The 27214-nt window shown below is 34.0% G+C and overlaps 1 protein-coding gene across 1 annotated transcript in view; it reads left to right on the forward strand.

The window, feature by feature from the left end:
• The window catches only part of LOC129807210 (chaoptin), a 132121-nt gene that overhangs the window by 95750 nt on the left and 9157 nt on the right, over positions 1–27214 (forward strand). The gene's annotated exons all lie outside the window — the stretch shown is intronic.

A 27214-nucleotide genomic window follows, 5' to 3' on the forward strand; every position in this document is an offset into this window, starting at 1 on the left:
ATAACTTGGTACAGGAATACTAGTAGCATTTTAAAATACTTTGGTGGAGGTCTAAAAAAATTGCTTCATCGGTAGTCATCGTTCTTAAAGTGAAGAAGTAAATTGAACAAAATCTGCGTCACATTTGCAAACAAACGATCTCTGAGACGCATAGATCGCAAATATCTATGAAATAAATATTGCTAAAGGACCTTTATATGAAGCCTTAAAAATCCTGCAAAGGAAGAGACATCGTCGATCCTCATAAAGGAGTTATGCTCGATCGACGAAGAAGTAAATTCGCTTGTACGTTCATGGTTAGTTCCAGAATTTAATTTTCTCTGATAAGAAAAATTTTCAATTGAGCAGTTGATATGCAATCAAAATGATTGTGTCTCTCTGAAAGAATGATCATACGATAATTTAGTTTAGACATTCGAATGACCATCAGAAGTCAAGAACCACCTTTTTGAAGGTCCTGGACTTCCTTGGAGACAAATTATCGCTTTCCACAGGGGTTTTTAGGCTATACCGTCAAAACGAATGCCAATGTGTTTCTGAAAATTGTCCTGGAAGGAGTGTTGGAGTCGTGGACAAACAAAAAGTTTAGTAAGAAGTAATGGAAATTTGATCAAGACTCGACAACGTCGCGGAAATCACACTCCGAGCAAGATTTGGCTAAAAAAAACGTTTCGCACTTTATTTTGGGAAAACAATGACCTCCACGATTATTGGATGCAAAATTGTTTGACTTCTCCAAAAGAGGCATTTTGTTGGTCCAGGTTAGGACTAAAAAGTAGCAAAGTGTCGAAGAGCTGAAGGGAGCCCTTCCACGTGAATAGCAGGACAATCAGAAGGCTGACATTCGTGCAAACTGCGATAGCACTTCCGACAGACTTAAGACCATAATTAAGTCAAATAAGATCGTATTGCACAAAACCGATAATTTTCTAAAATTTTGATGTATTTACTACCATTTTTTCTTTATTTCAAAAAAGTTGATCAAAAAATGAGGATAATATAGCGCTTTAGTTTGTTGCATTTTTTTCAGCCATCCTGTAGATAAAAAAATTTTCTTTTCAAAAAAATCATCTAATAATCTGTAGGAAACTAATCCCAAAATATTAACATTCTATCTCAAGTATTTCTGGTATATTGACTGAATGGGTTAAGGGCAAAAGATCCATTAGATTTTGAAAAATCAATAAAATTACTTGTTATTTAGATTTTTGAGACCTTCGGGAACTGGGCTAAACCTCCAGTCTGAAGCCGGCATTACTGATAGCCGCTCGATCTCCAAATCTTTTTATTGAAATTTTTGAAAATTGTGTTTATATAGTGCCAAAAAACAAGAAGTAAACCCAGGTAATATTATTGTAACTGGAAACCTTTAGAAATAATCCTAAAATACTTTCAATTTGTGATGCGTAGGTATAAACTGTAAGTACTCTACGTTGAATTTTGAGGGTAATGCTTCTCATATAAGTTTAAGAACAGAAAAATTTGATGAAAACATATTTCCATTTTTTTCTTTTTGGAAAGTTCTATATTTTTTATGCAACTATTTCTCACTCAAATCTAAATTAAATTTGTTTTGTACGATAAATTTAGCAATTCTGAAACGGTATGAAACGTGAGAATTCATTGAATGAATTTAGAGAAGTAGTATATTTTTTTAATTGACTCAAAAATTGGATTCAGATTTCAGAAAATCCTTGTTTTAATTCTGTATTTTAAATAGTTTTTTTTCTTGAGAGACAATGTATCAAAGTATTAAAAAAATATTCCTACAAGTTAACCAAGCTAGGCAATCATGCATATCATTTAAAACACTTTGCTACAGTTGGTACAGGAAGAACTTTAACAATTGAAGCAATTTAAAAGTAGTGCACACTTGCTAATAAAAATAATGTTTGAAACACTCTGGGAGTCTTGCTTTCATTCTTGCACCAGATGCCCAGAAACTCTTCTACCATCGTTAAGTTGTGATTCAATAATGGGCAGATACCCCAGTGAGATTGGGTGCCAGGGTGCATACGAAAATGGTTGTGGGGTTATTAAAAAGGACACTTCCTGCTGTTTCAATTTATTTATTGTCGCAACAGGAAAATGAGAAACTCACGTTCTCACACTTTTTGCCATTGCTTTTTCCTGTGATTGAACCCCCACATGAAAGCTCAACCCGGATTGTCCTGGAGGTGGGAAGCAATTTCCCGATTTGCAGGCACCGGAATTAGATTTTCGTGCTTTTCCTCGCACTCTCACAGCTTTTTTTTCGCCTTCAGCATGAGAACACAATTAAAATTTTTCCTCTTTCTCACATCGACTTTGTTACCTCAAATACCAATAATTTTAAGTGTAGCGATAAAACAAGGGGGCAAGTAGAGAAGAAAGAAACTCGTCTAATCAGCAATCGTGCCATGAATGGTGGTGTAAGAAAAATGATGGACCATTAGGAACATGAGGAGGTTTTTTTTTCTTCTTCTTAACTTTTCACGTGCCCAGTTTTTGCCAGAAGGACTCTTAGGTCTTTTGCACATCATAAACCATCCACCACAACCCCAACTCTGAGGCCCAACAATAGGGGGAAACTAATAAACATAAATCACTTATGATATTTCAACGTATAAACATCAAGTTGAATTGTATACGTTGTTTGCCATGCCATACAAAAGCTCTTGATGATGGGTTTTCCGAATCCCTACCTCCATCCACTTGGCACTCCATCTCACCCTTGATCCCTGAATCAGGTGAAAAGAAAGAAAACCCGACGACTCATGTCCATTACATTGGATACACAGAAGAGAAAAACATTCACAACGATTCTCACAAAACTGACAAAGGCTCGTATGGAGATTGCTAAAGATAGAAACATTAAATTAGTTTTTAATCCATTTCTAAGTTTAAAAAAAGCAAACGAGTTGCAAAATTCAACCACGGGTTTTTTTACAAAACAACTTTATTATTTCTTTCTAAAAAGCTATTCCAGTTATGGGAAATTTTACCATTATACAAGTCCACAAGATTTTTTTAAATTTCACTGATACCAAGTTTCCATGGAGAACATTGAAGTTCACTTCCAATTGAGAGTAATTTACCTCCAATTATTTTATTGAGGTTTAGTCAATCATCATTTAAATTGTAAATATTTTCAATAGCTTTATTTCAAAATTCATTTAAATTCCAAAAACGGTCTGACTGTCCGTCTGTGAAACGGTCCTGAGATCTAGAATTTATTCACATGGTTAGATTTTTAGATGGAGAGATTAAGTTCTTAAAAAATTCTGTCACTATAGGGGAAAGCATCCTACCTTCGGACGACTCAAGCTTCGAACAACTCAATGTTTTCTATGTTCTTAATTTTAGAAAATTTGAGGCATTTCACTATCATTTCATTAGAAACGGGCACTCAATGGGTCAAGTAGTAGAGCACTCGCTCTATGATGCAAGTGTCTCGAGTTCGAATCCCCTTAGGTCACCAGGAATTTTTCTGGCGTTAAAGGTGTTTGGATTGCATCCAGTAAGCTTCAATGCTCTTGATTCCACGGGCATGGGATTGACATCCTCATCCCGTACAAGAGAAAACAATAATGCATGTCTAGAAATCCCCTTTCGGGAAGGTCTAGTTCCTTCATGGAATGTTGTGCCAGCATTATTATATTATATTACTATTAATATTATTTATTAGAAACATTCAAAAACTTACTTATTCGAAGCTTGAGTCATCAAAAAGTAACGCGCTTTCCCCTAGGTGGCCTAGGTTAATGTCAAGTTTAGTCGTGTTTATCTCAAAACTCAATATTTGAAACCGATCAAGATTTATAGAAAATGATCGAAAACTAATGCACCGTTTTCTTGGAAATTTTGCGTATTTGTTGCATATAAAATAATTCAGTATATGAAGGAAGGACTTTCAATTTCCTATGTCACTACTTATTTTGTAGTACGACAGGTACGAAACGTTTCTTTGGCTACGCTGACGATCGTACGTTTTCGTTTAGGACTTTATCTTTTTTTTTGACTTCTGATGAATTTACTATGGAAATCGGAGATCCGAAAATCAAGTGAATTTTAATGATCCCTAAAAGAATTTTGCAAAACATATTGTTTAAATTTTTACTTTATAGTAAATAATTCACATTAAATTCAACACAACAATTTTTTGAGTTTCGAAACCAACATAAAGAGTAAAAGCACTGAAAGTGACTGGTAAATATTTAAAAATTTTGAGGATTTCAAGAACTTGTAGAAGACTTTAAGTCTCAATACCGATTAGTAACTCTAACAGCAGAACTATGTATTATGTACAGTCTCATAATGTACTATTTATGTACAGTGACATGAATTAAATAAATAAATAAATACAATTTGAAATAGACTTCCAGATTGTTTTCCGGTGAAAGACAGTATTTGTCGTTTAAATCCTGAGAATCAAACAATAAATTATCTAACGCTTATGATATCTATCGTGCCCTATTCAGTATTCAGTGCTTCTTGCTTTATACGATTTTTAGAAAATTATTCCAGATCTTTTCTTCTGAATCTTCGTTTATTTAATTGTATATTTTATTTATAAGATGAAACGTGGTGTAACATATGCCAAAAATATTTATTTTTGTATGAATTTTTCCCAAAATTTTAATTTCAATTTTTTTCAAAATTCCTTCGTTCAAGAACTATTTCTCAGGTAACAGGAAAATTTTGGTTTTCGGATTTTTAAGAAATCCAATAACCAAGATTTCGGTTAAATTCCGAGAAATCTTGTCCACCGAAAAGTATGTTTTTTCAAAAAGGTTTTCGAAAATAAAATCCCAGAGGCTGCATTTTTAAAATTTTCAAACGAAAATTTCAGAAAACATAGTTTGAATGTACTTTTAAGCCATAGAGCTGTAATGCAATATTTTTTATATGATTTTAATGGGTTCCGGTCAAAATCCCGGAAGTCAAAATCCCGAACTCCAAAATACCGAACACTAAAATCCCGAATGGGACAAAATCCCGAAAGCCAAAATCCCGAATTCTTAATTCTTAAAAATGTCATAACTACTCCCACAAGTGCACTCGCGCTTACTGGAGGCAAAGGGAAATTTTCTGTATCTGAGGAAATTATTCTACACATTATCCTCCATATATTTTCATCCCTTTCAGGATTTTGAACATTCGGGATTTTGGATTTCGAGATTTTGGCTTTTTGGATTTTGACCCTTTCGAGGTTTTGGGCATTTAGATTTTGACCCTTTTGGGATTTTGTCTTTCGGGATTTTGGCTGCCTCCGAATTTTAATATCTATAGATAAGTTTGACTGTAATTTTTGGACACCTTGCTCGTAATTTCGGACACTTCGCTTCTAATTTTGGACAACTAATCCACCTAAACATGATGCCCATTGCTCTTCATTTCAAGAATCTATCTTTCCAAATCCTCTTTCTGCTCATGTAAGGGAACTGTTGAATGTCACAAGAAGCCCGGAAAGTTTCCATATTATTCATTAATGTGAGTTGACTTCGGTACTCCAAGTACGTGCGGATTTGTGTATTCCTTGGCCTTTTCGGGAGCCTTTTAAAGCTTTTCTCATTACATCTTGTTCGTAGAAATAATGCTCCTTTGTTTCTCCAGGCATATGTGCAACCTAATAATCACAAAATCTAATACTTTACAAAATTTCGAGAAAAAATACCTGTCTAAAATAATAAGTATCACCTCACTGCTGAATCTCTTAGAAAATTGTCCATTTATCACATGAAAAATGTAATTCACAAGGCAAATCTCACTTCAGGTCAAATGAACAAATCACTATTAACATGAATCAACACAATATTCTATGAATATTTAATAATATCTTTCTAAGAAAGCGAGGAAGAATAGCTAGTACTTCACGACCTTGTTAACGACAGCTAAATAAGTCTGAAGTAAACATGAAGTTCTGTTATATTTCTCATAAGCAATTGCCCACACTGAGGTTTCAACAAGGCAATTTTAACTCAAATCACAGTCAAAATTTAACGAATTTAGTGTTAAAATCTTCCAAAAAGAACAAATATTTAGATAGAATTCTTTATTCATCAAATAATAAGAGAAAAGTCCATCATTTTAATCAATTTATTTTTAGTGTCCAATTTTGCCTGCAGTGTCCAAAATTAGACGCTGTCCAAAATTATGAGCACTTCCCCACATAAAAAGCAAAATTACAGAAAAATGTGCTGGTTTTTGGCTATGTTGTCCCAGATGTCCCTTTAATACTAGACAGTTTATCGTAGAAAATCGGAAAAAGAAGGCCTTTGGAAAAGAAGTTTTTGGGCGTTCCAGTCGTCCTTAAAGAGTTAATGTCCCTTATCTTAATATTTCAACAGGTCTCTTTAAATCTTGTATATTTTAATTTAAATACAGTACTTAACTTTAGTTCTAAATCGTATTTGCAAACATTCCATTCGCTGACATTAATTCCCAGCGCACAATAACTTCTGTTTGTAAACATGTTTTCAACATTTTCAATGAGAGTGAGTGAGATGACTAGATCTAGATTTCATTCACTCTCACTGAAATGTCAAAAACATGTTTACAAAACAAAAGTTATTGTGCGTTTGGCATAATGACCAGCGCACAATAACTATTGTTTGTAAACATGTTTTCAAATTTTCCTATGAAAGAGAGCAAGATGACTAGATCTAGATTTCACTCACTCTCATTGAAATGTCAAAAACATGTTTACAAAATAAAAGTTATTGTGCGTGGGGTATAAGAATCTCACCGCTGTTTAATTGTATAAAAATATTTTCTTAAGCAAAGCATTCAATTTAAAGAACTGTGATGATTTAATAAAGACCAGACTTATATGAATTCTTCAGAATAAAGGAAGTTAACAATGTATTTATAAATACAATATGCTACAAAAGTTAAAGGAATTTTATGAAAATATTCCTCACTCTTCAATATTTTCGTAAAGTTTTCTTTTCAACATGAATACACTGAATAATGAAGTAACCAAAAAAGTAAACTAATAATAATATCCAGAGTAATGTAAATTTTGTTGGAGAATTAAAATGCAGTGTTTACTCAAGCATCCCAACAGAGCTTTTAAATCAAAACCTTGAGAAGCTTTGCATATTTGAGTGGATAATGAGTGCTTCAGGAACTCAGTGAAGATTTTATCATCAAAGGAGTTTATTTGAAGATTAAGAAAACATTTAGAAACACTGACCTCAGGGCAGCATAATAATTATCTGTGAAAAGAAATGAAAGCTTGAGAGAGAGAGAGTGAGAAAAATAAGTTTTCAACAAATCTCCAGGGGAAAAAATATGAAACAATTAAGGAAATGTCTGACTATTTCTTATTTTAGTCAAATTGGCAGAAAAAATTAAATAGGATTTTATGCAGCTCTCTGCGCCTTACAACTGTACGACATAAAAGCTAAAATGAGATTTACTAAAAGTCTCTGTCTTTTCCACAGTTCTCGTCCTTGTTGTGTGTTGTGTTTTTTTTTTCTTTTCTTTTTTTTTTGATCCAGGAGATTTTGTGTGGAGCCAGAAGAAATATATAAAACGTGAATGTACAGAGGAAGAGACTTTTTAGAAGACAATTAGTTTTTACACGACAACTAGAAAGCTCGTAGAGAATTCATCTCAATGAGAACTTTTCAGCCACTGTTGTATTTCTTTCTCACCCACAACATTGAGCTTTCTATTCTGGCTACATTAAGGTTTCAAGTTGTAAACTTTTTTCTTCATTTCTCTCCTGTTTCTCTCCTCTGGTTTCCCTATTTTTTTTATATTTGTTCTTTGCTTGCCACCCATCCACAAAGTCACCCTCAGCGATGTTTTCTAGGGTGGCAGAAAGAATGGTACAATTTTATTCATTTGCCGTGTTGAAGTTATAAAGTCTGGGTTATGGAAGAAGGCAACTGTGAGAATTCTCTCCTTCCCATCTAAAGGTAAATCAACACAACATCCCCTCGCCAAGTGCCACAAGTGTGGATGCATGCTGAAGACAATTTTCTCAGGGAATTTTGAAGAGAACTCGTGTCCTCCCACTCGTTGTACAAAACCCCAGAACCTGCCTCTTTCCCATCCAGGAGACACCCTTCTGAGTCACAGGAAATACTCACGGACGGAATATTTGTTGTTTCCTCCAGACCATAAATAGGCCTCCCTTATTTGCACACACGGCATATCCCCAAAAGTCTCACAGAGACTTTTTCACTTTGAACCTATATGGTTAAGGTATAGAAAAACCACATACAATTCTGCTTTAACAGTAGTGGAAATTGTATGGCAGAATGAAATAGAATGAGCTTGGGCATGACATTGCGGAATAACCTCATTTAAGCCGGAAAGACTTGATAATAATCTCAGACTTTCTTCACTAACCCACTCGGTGTATATATGGCAAAAAACAGTAAGGATACTCCTCCGCCTATCCTTATTCTGTAACACTGTCAAAAATTTGGTGTATATGGATAGGACATAAATGTTTCACCGCAAGATGCAGAATGAAGTTATTTATTGGGAACCGGAATTCGCCGGAAGGTGGAGTCACTCTTACTGTGTTATCACACTTGCACATTAAAAATTTAATATGATTCACATTAATTGTCGCTGGTGAGAGTCCAAATGTGTAATTTGTGTGTTTGAATCCTTTTATATTCCAAATTTGATGTATTTGTTGATAAAAAGGTAGACTTGGCCCGCAAAATTTGATATAAATTGATTTACAGCATTAATGCGAGAAATTAATGCGATTTTCTTTTTAATTTTTTAATGTGAAAAATATTTATGCTTTAGGTAAATTTAAACTTATTTTTGCAGGCCAAGTCCACTTCTTTATCAATAAATAGAAAAAACCCAAATATTAAGTGACTCAAAGACACAAATAACATATTTGGACGCTCACAATCGACAATTAATGTGAATCACATTAAAATTTTAATGTGCAAGTGTGATAACGCCGTTAGAAAAACGGCAACTTTTGCCAAAGCTTTCGGCACGGTCTCCAAGACTTCTTCAGTTATTTATCAATTAATAAGACTTATAAATTAATTATGCTAATGAAAAACATGAAAAGGAGAAATCTTTCTTCTGAACATTTTTTTGTAGCGTTTTACTGTAGGGTGGAATAACCGGCTATCGCCATGTTTAGGAAAAAAATAAATTCATTTAATCATAACTTTTGAATCCTTGTTACAAGATAAGTCAAATTTGACACAAAGTTACTTAGATGTATTGGCTCTAGATACGTGAAAACAATAATCCTAGAACATAACGCTGGACTACTTAAAAAACTGATTTTTATTAATAATGCAAAAATAACCATTTCGTCGCCACTTTTTACCACTTTTCGCCAGTTTTGTAAAATTTGTAACCACTTCTCGCCACCCACTTGAAAAGAACCACACTCGGTTATTTTAGGCAATGCTATAAAAAAAATACATTTACCATTTCTCTTTCCTTGTGATCACTTTATTATTACTCTCTTTAAATGATTTTTCTTCACTTTTATTAGAGAAATCAAATTATGGGGCTTTTTCAGAAAGTAAACAATGCAGATTTGACAACTGAGAATGTACGAAGTGAAGTTAGCGTCGCCTATTGAAAAGATATGGCGACAGGTGGTAAAATCAATTCCAGAATATTACCACTTCTCGCCATGCCTCATTTTTATACAAAAATAATACAAAATGAAATATTAATTGACTAAATACAAATTTTATGTATTCCACAAGTGCAATTAAATATTCAATAGACAAATTATTTACCCAAATAGGTATTTTTGGCCTGATGAAAATTTGACGACACTTAGTACATTTGGTAAGAGATGTTGGATTCGATGCACTTGCTTAAAATATTGCTCTAAAAAGTGATCAAAATCGTGAATCCAAAACGAATAATTATTATTTTTCGATTCTATGCGTAGAAGCAGAAACAATACAAAAAAATTGCGACTCATTTATTTCATAAATTGCGAAAAATAGCGATTTCAATGTAAGTGGCGAGAAGTGGGGCACTGGCGAGAACTGGTGATTCCACCCTACTTAGGTGCTTCTGCATTATTGATTTTTTCTTTGTGTTCGTTTCTGTCTCGGCTGTTATCCCCAGTCCACGACGTGTTCTAAAATCACCAAATAGTTATGACAGGAACCAACAAAGAAAAATTGATTATACCGAACCACCTGAGAATAGTATAGGTTTCTCAGGACAATCTGTCCTTCTGGTGAGTGTCGGGAATTGTTGATCAAATCCTTTGAATCAAACACATAATTTTACCAGAGCTTTCGACACTTATCGTGTCTTCCTCAGTGGTTATTGGTTGGTATTTTCTTTAGGATTTTTGTCCGAATTCTTTAGGATTTCGTTAGCGAAGTACCAGTCCGTTCTCTGAACAAAAAATAACGAAGAAAATTGGCTCCTAACCAAAGTCAAAACTGATGCATAAGAAAATAGAGAAATTAGTGACAAAAATCCTAAAGAAAAGACCAATCAATAACCATTGAGGAAGACACGATAAGTGTCGAAAGCTCTGGTAAAATTGTGTGTTTGATTCATAGGATTTAATCAACAAATTCCGACGCTCACCGGAAGGACAGATTGTCCTGAAAAACCTAGTTCAGTTACACACCACCGTCAGCTGTCCCTTTAGATGAGAATAGTATAGTGCTCAAAAAAAATTACTGAAATAGCATCAAAATAGTTTGTAATTTCTATTCAACCAAGTAGTGAAAAATGTAGTTCTCACGAATCCGATGTATTTTTTTTTTTTGTAATATTGGTGTATTGTCCGGTGCCAGCCAAAATCTCGAAATCCAAAATTACAAACGCCAAAAGCCCGAGTGATCAAAATCCTGAAAGGGACGATTTTTTTATGGAGCATAATATGTGGAATAGTTTTACAAAATACTGAAAATTTTCCTTTGTCTTCATCAACCGCGGGTGCAATCGTGGAAATAGCTGTGACATTTTTAAGAATTCGGAATTTTGGATTTCGGGATTGTGGATTTTCGGACTTTTTACCCATTCGAAATTTTAGCTCAGAGTTTTTCGCTTTTCGGCATTCCGGATTTTGGCTTTTAGGATTTTAGCGGTCAGGCTTTTCGGCGTTCGAGATTTTGACCGAAACCCGTAATAGTAATATAAGGCTATTGAAAGTCGCATGACTAAGATGGTATTTCTTAATTTATTATGGTTCTTCAATTTCAGACTTTTTATCAAAGAATCTCTTCGATAATTATCGATTTTAGGTAATATCTTAACGATGTTGGCAATGTTAGCGATGCTTGTTCTTCGGTGGCCAAATATGTTTGTCAATCTCATCAAAAAGGTTAACAATGTCCGAACGATACTTGATGTTGTGTAGAATTCGAAAAAAAAAATCAGAGAAAAGACATTTCCGGGTGCATTAGTAGTGTTGTGTTCCTCTTTTCAATGACCAGGACAAACACAAGATTGAATGAACACAAGATGTCTGTATTACCTCAACTACTCCTATTGAAGGTATACAAGAAATATTGGGATTTTTCTGGGAGAGTACTGCACAGCGCATTGATCAGAAGCCAACTCAACTCAAGTGAAGCCAACTACTGGCTTCTTTCTGACCTTTCTGACCAATGTCCATTGCAGTGCTCCCGCAGAAAATCCCAATATTTCTTGTGTACCCTCATTAGGAGTAGTGGAGCTGGAGGCAGTAGAGATACTTTTTAGAAGCAAATGTCACAACTTGATCACTGAGGAAGACGCACTGCAACAGCGCAAGCTTTGACAAAGAATCTTATGTTTGTTCTTATCTCTAAAAAGAGGAACATTATTGACGAATCCGGATTTCTTCTTGACTTTCAGATGTTAACAATGTCCCAATGCTCCTCCCAAAGGTAGACACAGTTTTAAAAATTCATGTTCAGATTTCACATTTTGAAGTTAATCGTTGGCGTATCGCAAACCAACTGAAAGAATTGGACATCAAATACTCTATATAGACAATTTCAAATATAGTTTTCGATTAACCATTTGTAAAACAATTTCCAATGAATCGTATACGTTTGCAAAAATCCTGGCTGTTATAAATGTTACTCCCTCCGTCCCAAAAAAAGTCGTACGTTTGAGAAAAATTCTTGTCCCAAAAAAAAGTCGTACGTTTGGAAGAATATCGCTAGGAAGAGACGGTGTAAAGTAGAAATGCTGTGTACTGAAAATATCTTATGTACATACTATCCTCCATCTTTAGTGATAATATGGAGGTCCACCTACGATTGTAAGATAAGAAAACAATGTCTTATAAACATCTTTCTTTTGAATATTTTTAGTAAGATTTAAGTACCAAAAGGTTGGAGATAGAAGCTTGGCACCTTCGGCGGCGCTCCCGTAAGTCGACCTTAGGATCATTACCCTACCCCTCATTTACCCCCCTCTCCCTTCCCCTCCAAAAACCATATTGTTTTTTGGGATTGCTCAAAAACACATAGTGCGATTTTTTCTGAGGAAGAGGAGGGCGGAGGGAAACTGGGGACATATTGAAAATCCAAAAGTTGACTTACGGGGGGGGGGGGGGGTGGGGGTCGTCCAAAGACATCAAATTCAAATCTTTATCTCCAACAATTCAGCACCCATATCACAGAACGTAGAAAAAAGAGCAAGATTAGTTTTATTGCCCTTTTTGTAAATTTAGACCCATTGTTATGGCATAACGAAAAGAACTATAAATCCCTTCTTTGGTACACTAAATTTTTAAATGAAATTTTAGTTAAAAATGTTAATTGCAGTAGAATTTTCAAAAGATACATATCGTGGTAGGTGGACCTCAATATTACTACTGAAGATGGAGAATAGTTCATACGTAAGATATTTACTATTAACAAAAACATTCCGAAAAACAATTCCTTAATCCCTACTTTTTCCCCAAACGTACGACTTTTTTTTGGGACGGAGGGAGTACTATTTAAATCCGGTCTTGGGCCTACTCTAAGCCGCAGCGGTGTCATTGCCTCTGGACCTTTGTCACTGTACCTAAAAGTTGGAGACCCGGGAGATCCATTCCTGTCAAGAACGTCAGAGAAGAAGCACGTGTGGCGGTAGTTGCCTTAAGAAAGCCCATTCCCTCTAAGTCCTTCCAACATAAGAATCCGACTGGTAGTTTCCACATTAATATAAGTAGTTCTCGGTTATGAAATTCTTGCAATAACACCTGGAGATAGACTTTACTAAAATTGATTCTAAAACGTTCCACATACTGAATGAAGGAGGTAATGTGATTGAAGAAGGCAAGCATCGACCTCGGGAGAGACTTAGATCAAGACAGTTTACGCAAATTCAGGATTTGCCTATAATAGTCTTGAAAACGATATCGAAAACCTAGGCTTGTTTTCAAATTCTTATTGTTAGAAATTTAGGTGGACTATCTCTCACTTAACGCTCTAAATGTCCGACGGTGAGAACTCTAAATCCAGTCCTTGATTATTTCCTTCTGTAGAGCGTACGACCTATTCGACATATGTCAACCCTGTCGACGACTGTATTCCACCAATCCAAATCGTTTATTCCTTTGACACGACCAACCCATACCATCCCAAGGCAGGTGCTGAAAGTTGTTATATTGTGCTCTTGTTGCTTATGGCAATTAATACCATTACTTCAGTGAATGAGCATCAGTCGCCGTGGATAGTTCACTTTCAGGAACTTAAAAAATAAGGGTGGTAGCCTCAATTCTTCATTTACCCTCTGCAAGCTTCTGGTTTTTTTTTTTTGTATTTTTGATTTTTTTACCACAGTTTCTAGCAGTGTACTTAGAATACGTGTGCACAAAAGAGGCCTTCAGACAATTTTCACCCTTTCCCATGTGGCAAAAAAGCACCCAGAAGCCCCATCGTTGTTGTTTGGGACAACGGATGGCCCGGAGGTCCTCTGAATGGGGGGTTGAACGAAATGGGTTTCATTTCACTATGCTCATTGTTAATTTAACCATATGAAGAAATGAAGTGTCCCTTTTGGACAGGAAGGAAATCTTTGCCTATGAGTGACTTACTCCAAAAACACTTTCCTCACTCCCCCATTAGTGGGGTGTGTGTAAATACCTGGGGGTAAGCTATTGTTGGGGAACTCATTCATAATCAAGAACAACACTTTGGACAACGGATACCATGGTATCCGCTGAAGCACATCAGTGGTTAGAGTGTACAGAGGGTGTTGGACAATTATAGTCTCTCATGAAATTACTAACAAGTGTTTCCTGTTTATGTTCATGACACACAATTAAATTCAATATTATCCAGTGGCGGAGAAATCATATCAAAATTGTATCTAATTCCACATTTATCCCACTGCACCACACCTCAATGGTAAATCACGCTTTTTGTGGTAAATTTTTAATTATTCCAGAGTGCATGTACGGGGTAAAAAAAAAGTAATGCCACCCCCAGTCGTGCGAATGACAAAGTCACATTTGAATAATTTATAATATGCTGCCGGGGTGAAAATGAAATTGCAATATTGATTTTTTATGCTCTCACCCCATAGCATAACCTTTTTGGACATTTCGACTGCATCGACGATAAAAAAAAAGCTGTCCAAAAATCCTCTTTCTGCATCGTATTCAACCCTGAATCTGTTATTAAGCTTCCATGGAAATAACGAGGGACAAAAAAAAAACTACGAGGAGAAAAACTGCAGAAATTGTGCAGCTGGAGCAACATTGTTGGAAAATTATGAGACTTTTTTAACCACAGAATTGTTATTTGCTGAAATAATTAAAGCGCTTAATTAATTTCCCATTCAGAAGTATAAGAATTGATCGAATTCAATTCACGTACTCATCCTAATCTACCTCAATTTTCTTCCATCTTTGAAGCCAAACAGGAATCTCCAATGAGCCCCGACTCCCCTAATTGAGAGTTGATATAGCTCAAGATGAAGGATGAATTTCGCCAAATGTTGACAAATACAATTCATCTTTGAGCCATGTGATTAAATTATGCAAATTTTGAGTGTGTTCTGTTTAATCTTCGAAATGAAGTCAATGCAATAGTAGAATAAATTAGGCTAGACACAGTTTACGGATTGGTCTGATACTAAAATCAATATTTTGAATTAAACATTTGGTATAAGGTGATTTATAATTTCTAACTTAATTTACATTGTGGTGTACACAATATTAGTATTAGTGCTTCTTTCAATTATTTACATTATAGGTTTGGTACTGAGTGATTGTAATTGAATGATTATAAGGTCACAACATGTCATTTGACTATCTTAGTTCTCCTTAAATGCACAAAGTTAATACTGTTAAATTAAGGAGTGGGAATTGGAGAAATACTTTGCAAAATTTATATTTAACATATTCCAGAAACCTGAGAAATCAGTATTCCTTGTCAAAAAAAATAAGAAAAATGATCATCTTTGGTATTCCATTTATTTAAATATAAGGAATTCCACATAAAAAACAAGTTTAAAAAAAGTTGTTTGTAGATGTTTCGAACACATAACACGTCGGTCAATAAATCCGTAGACTGACGCATGGAACCACTATCAAAAACTTTCGAATCAGCCGTCCTTAAAATCACATGTGTCAAAATTTGACAGCAATCGGTCATTGGTTCTCAAGTTACAACTGTTAGAATTAATCACCCTCAGGTTTTTTTTTTTAATGGAAAAGTCTGAGTTTCGTTTTTTGATTAAACATTATTATTTACGTAAGAAAACGATAACCCAAACCAAATATAGGGGAAAGTGACCATGCTTGATACAATCCAAGCTTGATAATAACTATTTTTTTCCTATGTTAATCAATAGTTATGACTCATCGCAATATATTTCAATAGCTGGTGCTAAGCCTCACATTTCCTAAAAAAATTAGGATCCTAGCTCTTTTTTCCTAGTTTCAGGAAGCAAAAATCAAAAATGGGCCCAAAACTGTAATTTCGATACATGATATTTCATAAGTATTTCTTAATTAATGTCGCTGTTCACGAAAACTACTATCATAGGCACATAGAGGGGTCATCAGTACTAATATTTATGTAAAAATATTTTTACTTGGTGGACACTGTTTTTGTGGGTGGTAACAAATTCATAAATTCTACTTGTGTTCATCCTATATTTTAAGAAGGGTCCATGAATGATAATTTTAATGTGGCAACTATATCATTAGATGTGATTATTTCATAATTACACATATTGCAATCCGCCAATTTTATCGACAATTGACATAGCCTTCAACCCTGTTGCCTGAATTTTAAGGTTGCAGAGTGACATTTTCATGGACTCAAAGTGAAAAAATGGTTTTCGCTAGCGCCCTAATGTCATAAAAACATGGCTTAGAAAAATTACATAAAAGTGATTTTAAAACTAATAACCAGTCATATAAACGATTTAGGCAGATAGATTAGAGTTCCGTCTAAATATTGATGTGCAATTTTTTGAATCCGGTGAATTTTTTGCAGTGAAAATGGGCCTCCGAATTGTCGAATCAATTAATATACAGGAAGGCCCCGGACCCAACTTGTATAAAAATCGCTACTGAATTTCCATTTTCTTCTTGAGGAAAATCTAAGGATTTCCAGGAACTATTTGAGGTTGGATTATGAACCTAATAAGTGAGACATTTTTTTGTCATAGTGGAAGAATCGCTTCGGTTTGTGTGTTAATCAGAAAATAATCACAAACCTTGGACATCATTTTACAGTATCAAGCATGGTCACTTTCCCCTAAGCTAGATAATTATTAACTGGACTCTTCACCGTTGATTAGAATGATTCAAATTTGGTTTTCGGACTTCCATTGTGGCACTTCAAGCAAAAACGGCTCTAAATGATCTGTACACCGAAAAGATGTTAATATTTCAGAAAACATCGAAAAATCAATTATTATTGGATTATGTCATATAACCGTTTGTTCGACATCTTATATGATATTTTAGGTATGAAGAAGCTTTTCGCACAATGGCTATTGCATTTTTCCACTTTGGACCAAAACCGAAAAACCAAAAAAGAAGTCAAATTGCAAAATATGGGTTCGAAGCGGTCCTTTAATGGTCTTTTAATCAGCCAGACTACGACATATAACTTCAAAAACTTATGAAGAAATGTCAGTTGCTGTTATATTCTGCAGTTGTTTTACATTCACACATACTTGTCTCAAGAGTCTAGAACTTAAACACTTTAATTCTTTAAGGACAAGAGGATTAAAACATGGGAGTCAAAAAAATCACTTTTTTTCTGAATTCTTAGAGCAAAAGATAACTTTAAAAGCCCAAGGACACCTTTGTTTTTTTTAGAATGCCTGTGTCCCTATCGTCTTTAAAGGGTTAAAAATAAAGGATGGAACACCGGAGTCAAAAAATAAAAAAAAACTATTTTTTGATTATAGATAATTATTTTGTCTTTTAAATAGTCAAAAAATAGATTTTGTTTCTGGAACACCGGTGTTTCATTCGGTGGTTCATCCATAAAGAGTGAAATAAGAATAATTGTAGGCATTATAGGACCGATAAATTTCAAGAAATTTTCCGAAAACTTTTCACGTAAATAAAACGTTCAATACACATAGAAACTAATTTGTAATCTTAACTTTTTCAATAGATATGCTACACTAAAAAAAAGGATACGATTACCTTTTTTTCCCCGTAACTTTAACACTTTTTAGGTGTAAAAATATATCAACATTTTTTAATGTTAATTTTACACCTTTTTAAGTGTAAAATTAACATGAAAAAGGATAACTTTAACCCATAATACACCTAAAAAGCATTACACGTTACACCGATTTCGGATCAATAACGCAGAGTAAAATTAACATTTCCGGAATGTTACTTTAACTTTTTCGGATTTCTCTCAATGTATAGACTTTGGAAAAGTCACAAACAACGGTTTAGGTGAAATGGATCCTTTTCGATCAATCATAGAAAAGTAAAAAGTTCATTTCTCTAAAGAAGCTAAAAAGAATACATCATAATCAGGTCAATCTGTGTTTCAATTGATTCTTTGCGATTTTAATATATTGATTTCGGATTTTTTTAGGTCTGCAGAATGTCTTATTCGAAAATTTGTAGTTAAAGGGGATTTCGTTTATATGTCTTGAATTAATAGATTTTCCCTACCTTAATTCCACAATTTTATGTCGAAGTTTAAAGATTTCAATCTTTTAATTGACACTTTTATGCTCACTCCTATTCTCCAGTCACAATCTTTAATTTTTATATGAGTGATTTATTTGAGACTAAGCTCACACGCAATAAACTCGTAACAAATAATGATTAATCTGAAATGGAAACCTTAATCTTCTTTAAACTTGGTCGTGCGGGTATTCTAAATATTACAATGCTTTAATATTGGAGTGAGCACTAAATTTCATTAGGTTTTACCTTAGAATTAAAACTCCTTTCAATTCCATTCAATTTCTGTTTTTAAGTTTTTTAATTATACAGTACGACTCCGGTAGTGTCAATCTCCGATAGTGTTAACGGTTATTTTTTTCCACATGTTGTAGTTAAGGCTAAGACTCTTCGAAGCTGGGTGTTAGCTAAAATCCCGAAAGGATCAAAATTTCAAAAGTCAAAATCCCGAAAGGACCCAAATTCCTAATAGGGCAATATTCCCAATAGGCCAAAATCCCAAAACGTCAGCATCCCGAAAAGATAAAATCCCGAACCCCAAAATCCAGAATGAATGAAATTCCGAAAGGATCGGCAAAGTGTTTAACGATAAACGGACAATCTGGAACGGAGGATAACGTGTGGAATAATTTTTCAAAATACAGAAAATTTCTCTTTTCGTCCAACAAATGCAGGTGCAATCGCGAGAGTATCTATGACACTTTTAAAAATTCATGATTTTGACTTTTGGGATTTTGCTCCTTTCGGTATTTTGACGTTCAAAATTTTGGCATTCTGGATTTTGACATTCGGGATTTTGGCTTCCGGGATTTTACCTTCCGGGATTGGACTGGAACGTCTTCGAAGTATATCGGACTTAATAATCGTAACTTGAACTATAAACGGTAAAAATGCAAGCGAAATATACTTTAGTTTAGAAATTTTCTAACAAGGTTTGATTACCGAATATAATCATATATGGCAAAGTTGAAAAGGTCTGGTCTCCTTATATCATTTCACCTTCTTTCAATCAACGCTAGACAAACTAAAATTCTAATAAAAAAATTTTCTAAAATACTACGTGAAGTATTTTGAATTCCTATTTCTGATTTTAATGATAATTCAATAAATTGTAAAGTCACCGAAAACTTTCTAAACCCAAACTATCATTGCGGTCTTTCTCATCCGAATTATAAATTAGTATATAAAATTACTTGACCAAGCTAGTCCGTGCGCTTACTAACCTAATTCCGTTGTGCTCTAGCTATATAATAGACAAAGTGAACAAAGCAGTGATAAACCTAGATAAATTTATGGTACCTGAGTCTATTTACAGGCATTCTTGGAGCGACTTAACCTCAGAATGAGTGAAAATTTAATTATTATTATATATATAATATATTGGAGATAGAAAATGCGTCAGCGATATCAACCGTTCGAAATGTTTCAAATTCCTAAATTATCACTGGTAAATTGGCAAAAGTGAAATAAGTATAAAACAACAATTAATTAAAATATGATGTAATTTTAATGATCCCAAAATATTTAAGAAGATCAAAAAATTTATAATAGTAAGAGTAAGGAAAACTTGTCACAATGTAAAAATATTATTTCTGAACAAAAATAAACATACAATATATTCATCTTATTCTGACATCAACATCACACATTAAACAAGAAAAAAGAACCCTCTTCAAATTTGAGAAAGAAGATTCTGTCTAAAAGCTCCTTTACTTAAATTTATTTTGTCTTTAATATGCTTTGCAGAGATGAAGCCCTGTGTATATCCAAAAAAGGACCCATGCCAAACTTAGACTCTGTGATGTAATATCTTGTGCTATTCCGCCTCCATGGGAGTGGAAATCGATTGAAATTGTTGATCAGAATCACAACTGTAATGGTCATCAGTCACTCTCCGTTCCTATCCGATGGAACTCCTCTCCGTTGAATCACTCCTTTGAACATGTTGCTGCTGACATGATTGCCTCTTGGCATGGAAGTGTTCCAATATTTGTTCGGTATCTTCGGGCATATATGTGTGAAGCCTCCATCTTTCATAATACCCAACCGTTGCGATTAAATCACACAATACCCACCCAATCGTCTTGCATTATTTCCAGCCGAATGGATCCCACTGTCTATCAATTTGATTTCTTTCCCATACCATTGACTACTCCCCTGTTGCTCACTAAATTCCTTTTTTTTATATTCTTCCAAAGCCATATAAATGATTTTGGGATTTACACCCCGATATCTGATATTTGCCACAAAATATTCACAATGGAAATACATAATTTCATAAAATAGCCACTTGTTTTAATCCAACAGTTTAATATCGCAATATTTGACCTCAAATTATGTTTTTTTCTGGATTTAACATGAATGCAAGGTTTCCCGAATAACAATAATAAATCCATAATTTCCATATGAAATTCCAATTCTTAATCTGATTTAATTTAATAAAATTTTCAATAAACGTAATATACCTCACAACTATCTCGATGGTTGGGATTAAGGATAAATGACTACTGTATTTTTATGACGTATAAAAAATAACATTATCCTGAGTCAAAGCAAAAACAATTTAAAAAAAAGCAAAAAAATATATATTATTTAGGGGAATGTTGGCATGGTTCTCACAGAGTGAACCTTCAAACAACCCAAATTTTCTCTTTGTTTGCAAAATTTAGACCGCTGAAAATACCGTTGAATCATTGGTTGAAACATCCCTAATAACGGTTTTTGAAGGTCAAAGAGGTTAAGAACATTCTAGACAGCACAACCAAATTGGGTCAGATTTGGACTCGTTGAAAAGGTCTTGGAGTTCCTGACAAGTTTGAGCAAAATGTTAGTCGGTTATTAACCGGTATTGGGTATCATAACCGATAACTAATTTTTCTCCGAAATTCAATTATGTTACTACAAAGGTATTTCGGGAAATGTTTTGCGTGATTTATAAATCGGTGCAAATCGGTTATGAATCGATAAGTATTTTTGTCCGAAAATCAATTGTATTACTACTAAGCTATTTTGGGCGATCTTTCGAGTAGCTAATTAATTAATTCAAATCGGTTGTGACCCGCTAAACGGTAAATGAGGCGAAAGTCCTTTCAAGTTGTAGCACAAAGCATAGTATTATAATACAATTTTTTCTCATGTCCAGGATTATTTTTTTCAACCAGTGAATTATCGCAGTAAAACGTATTATTTTTCGGATTGTGGAATGTCGTAGACAAGTATTTTGTAGATATTCCAACAATATTTAATCGGTTACCGAAAAAACAATTAATCTTCCTATTTTCGAGACGGTTTTAAAACCGGTTTTCATAAGTGAAACCGGCTTTAAATTGGCTTAAAACCATCTCTATAATGAATATGTAAAATTTCTTTAGGGCATAGGTTTATTCGATAAACCAATCCTTAATTTAAAACCGTTTTTTTAACAGATTAACGAGTTTCAGAGTCCCAAAAAACTGGTTAACCGTCTATCCTGAAGACCCTAGTTGGAATCACTGACATTTTGGAGGACTCAGGATTTTTTCCCGAGCCCTAAATTTTCTCAGATCGTAGATTATTTAAGGGATTTCCGTGAGTTGCGGATTTTTGTCTACACCATGGTTTTTTTCTCTACACCAAAATGGGATTTTCATGTTGGCCCATAAACTGTATTTCCAATGAAAAAATAGACCTACCATAAATAGATTAAGAGTAACTACTGGCTTTTTCTTTTTCAGAAATAAATTTAACTATTTTAATGGATTCAAATTGGATTATTTATTTTTAATTATCCCAAATTATCCCGTTACCAAAAATACTGATTTTAATACATATTCAGTGGAATATCGTATTACTATTACCAGAATTTTATTTAATTCACTTAGTAACGTTTATCATCTCTCCGAGGTAAAAAAATTTCATTAAAATATAACTATATTTTATTAAAATCAATATACTGCTAGAAACAGTACTCCAATAAAAATCATGATAAAAAAAATTGAAAATTGCAAATTTTTTGAATACCATGTATTTCTGCTTCAATCCACGTCTTGTTTGTGCAAAAGTCAGTGAAAAATAGCATAATGGGTGAAAATCGGATAAAAATATGGATTTTCACGTATAATCCAAATGCTTGCACGGGGAAAATATGAAATGAGCACAGGTGCATCTGAATGAATGATTTGTGTGGGGACATAAATATATTTGGTCCATCATCCTGGTAACACATCCATATGTGTCCTTTTTTGGAAATACATCAATTGTTCCAAATTGAGTTATTTTGTCACAAAAAAAAAGATACTCAGCTAAAAATTCGAAAATGCTGATTAATTGTTTTGGGTTGGCACAATAGTAATTGATTTGACAGTGTTATCAAGGGGTTAGTTATGAATGGCATTTGTAGCTCCGTATCCATTTTGCAATATTAGTTCACGTTCCTATCTGGCACTGCACATAAATATCGTGGAAATTCTGCAGTCATGCAAAAGCCATTTCTAAGAGAGGAATTGGGTGAAAATACACCTTGCATGTGACTTGTTTCATTTTCCATTTGCAAAATGAAATTTCTTCATTCCAATATGCCTCAAATTCCTCACTTCTACTTTAGTTTATTTTAGTTTCTCTAGTGCTGAGTACTCTCGGTGAAACTCCTGGCCGACATTCGGGATTCCTCATACGGCAAAAGATGGGAAAATAAGAGGCACTTAAAATATGCTGAATGAGCTTGTTAGTTCCTGTGGTAAAATAGATTTACCTTATTAGCTCATAAAGTTATGAATTCTTAATTGTTAAAAGCTGATTTTGTTGTGATTCTATCACATTGAAAAACAGAAATACTACGGAAAGCTTCAACATAAAAAAAATAATTTCATAAGAAAAACCGTATTGAATTACCTTCATTAGACTCCACTTGAAAGTAATAATTACAAAAGAATACTAATTACTTCCAACACATTTCGAATAAAATTTAATTTTTATTCCGAGCATAAAGTAACACACTTTCGAAAAATTGGCCGCGCCAATAAGGAAAGTGTTACAGAAGGGAAAGATTCAATTTTTTGAACTGTTTTTCCTTTCTAGGATAGAAGTTTTGTAATAAATAAAAAAAATACTTGCAACAATCTTCAATTTCGTAACGTTTCTGTCAGTTGTGTGTTTGATAGTTTTCAGAAAATCACATATGACTCATATTGAGAAACCTTTGTCAATTGTCCAAGAAATATTTCGCAAAACCCGAAGAATCTAATTTCTGTATCAGAGAAACCCAAGAATTTCATAGCGGAACCTGAGAAACAAGAAACCCTTGTCAGAAAAAGTGAGAATGAGTTACCCCTTGATCAAAATGTAATGAGAATGAGGGCTTCTAGTGCTGAAAGCTCATTTCAACCTGGCGTGATTGTCCTGTTACGTCTGTTACACTCCCTTCCCTTGCATGACACATTATCACTGATTGACATTTGCTAGATTCCATTAGAATACATAATATGCTTATTGTATGTATTTTTTTCTGTTCGAACTTCACAGAGAGAATAATAAAATCTTCATTTCCATTTATATATTTCGACCCCTCAAACCATAAAAAATCAAATTTTAGAAGAATTTTGGAAATCTGAAGTTTCGTGTATTTTGACGTCACGCTGTTTGACCGGTCTGTCACGACACCTAGGGCCCAAACGGTTTTTATTTATCATTAATCGTGTCGAGGCCTGAAGTTAAGTTTGTCTTGCCCAATAACGGGCTACGTTAATGGCAAGCGGACTTGCCGTCAGCAAATCCCCTGTTCCACATGAAGCAGGGGACAACCGACAAACACACAAATGGGGGTAGTTTGGATCACCTCACAGTCACAAAGAATGTCACATTCGGAGAATCCCCATCGCCGTTTTTTGTCTCTCAAACGCGCTAGGTCGCTTCTCAAACGATTGAGAGACTTCCATGTCTTCCAGTCTTGGTCACCACCATGAGGAAGGCCTTACCTTAATTCGAAAAAATCTGTTGGAAAGACTTCCTTCCGAAGATTAATTCTAACCTCCTTTCAAGTGGTTTGACAGAGTGGTAAAAGCTCCTACAGCCTTCAGCCTTGCTCTTGGTCTTTTGTGACCATGGAGAAGATGCTTCGGTTTAGAAAGAACCTTGGACATCTCTCTACTGGAGATATTTTGTCTCCTCACCCATCATGGAGCAATTCTTGCTAAGAGGGATAGAGTTTGTCTACCGGAGTGCTTTTTATGCATCCTGTTATAATACGGGCGGCAGGGCCGTAGCGCTGGAGGGTACTGAGTGGCAATACCCTACCTTAAAACTTCCAATGCCCTACCTTGAAAACCACAAACTAAGATAATGTTCTAAGTAATCTGTTCGTAGTACGATATGGTAGAGAAGAAATTAATCACCTCTTAAATGGCCTGATACATCTAATCTAATAGAGTTATCGATTGAAGTGCTTAATGCAATTGGTTAAAATCGTATGGAAAATCGAACGATAATTTTGTGCAAAATTTAAATATTTTTACAAACATCTTAAAAAAATAAAATAGAATATTTATCCATCAATTTGGCATTGTTATTAATGAGTTAAAATTGCAATTATTTGATGATTAATTAAATGAAATAATGTTTTTCATTGGTTCTTAGCAAAATGAGCGTAAAGATTCTTATATTTCTTACATAAAAAACTCAATATATTTTCTTTTCTCATTTACGTATTCCACATATTCTCAAGATAGTTAAGGGTTTACGTGGATCAAGAAGACTGTAAAAATATACATAATTTCTCAATTTTTTTCAGCTTATTAAAAAAAATTAATTTAAGCTCTTAGACTTAGGCATATGACATAATATATAACCTATATTTTCTAAATTTTTCATTTAAAATTTTTAAAAATCTAGTCATTGAAACCATATTTTTGGAGATTTTTTTGAAAAAAAAAATGCTTTTCGGTGAAGAAGTTTGCTCGGAATTGGTCCATCTAAAGTCCAAAAATCAAATATTTCCTGTTAGCTGACAAGTCAAACTAATGAAACATTTTATGTTCACTTGATCAAAACGTATTCTACATTCTACAAGACGAAACATTTTTTTGTTTTACCTCATTCACTTACATTCAAGTGAAGTGGACGGCAATCGACTAACCAAAATAGATCAATCAAAAATTTTGATTAATGCCCTACCTTTAACTACTGATGCCCTACCTTAATTTCAACTCTAGGTACGGCCTTAACGGGCGGTATCGTTAAGAGCGACGTCGACTTACTTAGCGTGCGAGGATCTCTCACATACTTCAGCTGCGTAGGGTGGAGTCTACACTTATAGATGTTATACATACTTATGGACAACACAAAAGTCTGAAGATATTACATTAAACAGATTTTGAAAAATAAAAAAAAAATGATAATAATTTTATATCTTTTCGAAATCTGTTTTACATAAGAACTTAAGATTTTTGTACGCTGTTCATAAGCGTATAACATTCATAAGTGTAGACTCCACACTATTCTGCTACGGAAAAAGATAGGCTAAGTGCAGAGGTACGCATCAGTTTTGGCTGAATACCTCACTGAGCGTTAACGAGTTTCCGCAGTAAATTATATCGTTTTTGACCTTGTTCTTGACATTACTGCAGTGCAGCCCAAACAGTTAAAGATATAGTCTTAGGACCTTCGGAGGACAGCCCCCCATGGTCGACCTAAGTACCGATTTCATGTCCCCCATAATAATTTTTTATACTGCTCGAAAACGCGTCATTTGAATTTTTTAAATTTTTGTATATGGTTTAATTAGAAGTTGATTTGGTGGACATTTCGTTTCTAACGGTTTTTCAATGTCAAACCTTAAAATGGGTCTAGAAAGCGTAGTTCTCAGCTAAATAAGGTCATGATTGGGCGCGATGGAAAGGTCTTGGAATTTCTGACAAAGCTGAGATGCTTCCAATCTGTTATGAACCGGTTACAAGCCGTTATGTATTTTTAGTCCAAAAATCAATTTTATTATTCCTCATTCGTTTCTGAGGATCTTTTGAGTGACTTACGGAATGAGCTCAATTCAGTCCAAATCGGTTGTGAACCATTAAGAAATAAATTATGCGAGACGATCGGTTACTGCTATAAGGGAACACTGCCTGATCTCATCTGAGTAGCTCTTTGAATCTTAACCATTTTTCGTTTTTTTTTTTAACAAATTTTTTATTATTCTTCCTAAATCTATTTTTTCACTGATTATTTTTTTTTACATTTTTTATCTTTCATCTGCCACAAATTTATAAGAGGGAAATACCCTATTTTTTGTGATGAACAAATGAATTGAATTGAATTGAATTGAATTGAAATTGAAAGTTTTTTTGGGTATAGTATCCAAGTTACGAGTTCAAGCGTTTCTCACAAGGTTTCTCAAAGCATTGGACGCTTTTCCAGCCTTTTTTATATTGTATTTTTAATCAGTATTTTGACCGCTAATTAAATTTAATTATTATTATTTAATTATCTACCGACCGTTTTTGGTTGTTTTTCGATCAAATTTCGAAAAACCGCGGTAGGATAGGATACTCATTAAATTTGTTTTGGAAAAGAGCGAAAAATTAAAACTTAAACACTGAAAAATATATTACATGTATATTTTAAGAAATTCATAAAATTTAATAGTAACATTGTATACCATTTAAATATGTGTTAATTTTGGACCGGTCAATTTGACCGGGTCTTGGTAGGTTTAGTGTTAAAGTAATGTCCATTAAATAGATTATAAAGGATATTATTTTGAAGTCTCGATTGGTTGCGTAATGCAAAGCTGAATACTTTACTACTCCTTTATAAGAATGTTTATTTGAATATATGGGAAATGGTAGTGGAGAAAGGGGCAGTTTCACGCAGTTAAACTTTTTTTCTCTTAGGTATTGGCTGTCCAAAAATATGTAACACACAATTCCTATGTAATCATATGTTACAACAAACATGTGTGTTTTCTGGTATTTTTGAAAGTATTACATGCATGAAATTGCTTCACGTTCCCCTATAGAAGATCTGCATTCCGATTTTGACTGGATTTAAAAGTAAAAGAGTGTTTCTTTTAAACAGTTGTTTAAACTGCAATTACCTATTAAGCTATATTCTTTCTCCATCCACTGAAATGGTCTTTATTGCTGAAAATTTTAGGTGCTCACGAGAAATAAGTACAATGAT

Source organism: Phlebotomus papatasi, chromosome 3 (assembly GCF_024763615.1).
Source record: "Phlebotomus papatasi isolate M1 chromosome 3, Ppap_2.1, whole genome shotgun sequence".
NCBI lineage: Eukaryota > Metazoa > Arthropoda > Insecta > Diptera > Psychodidae > Phlebotomus > Phlebotomus papatasi.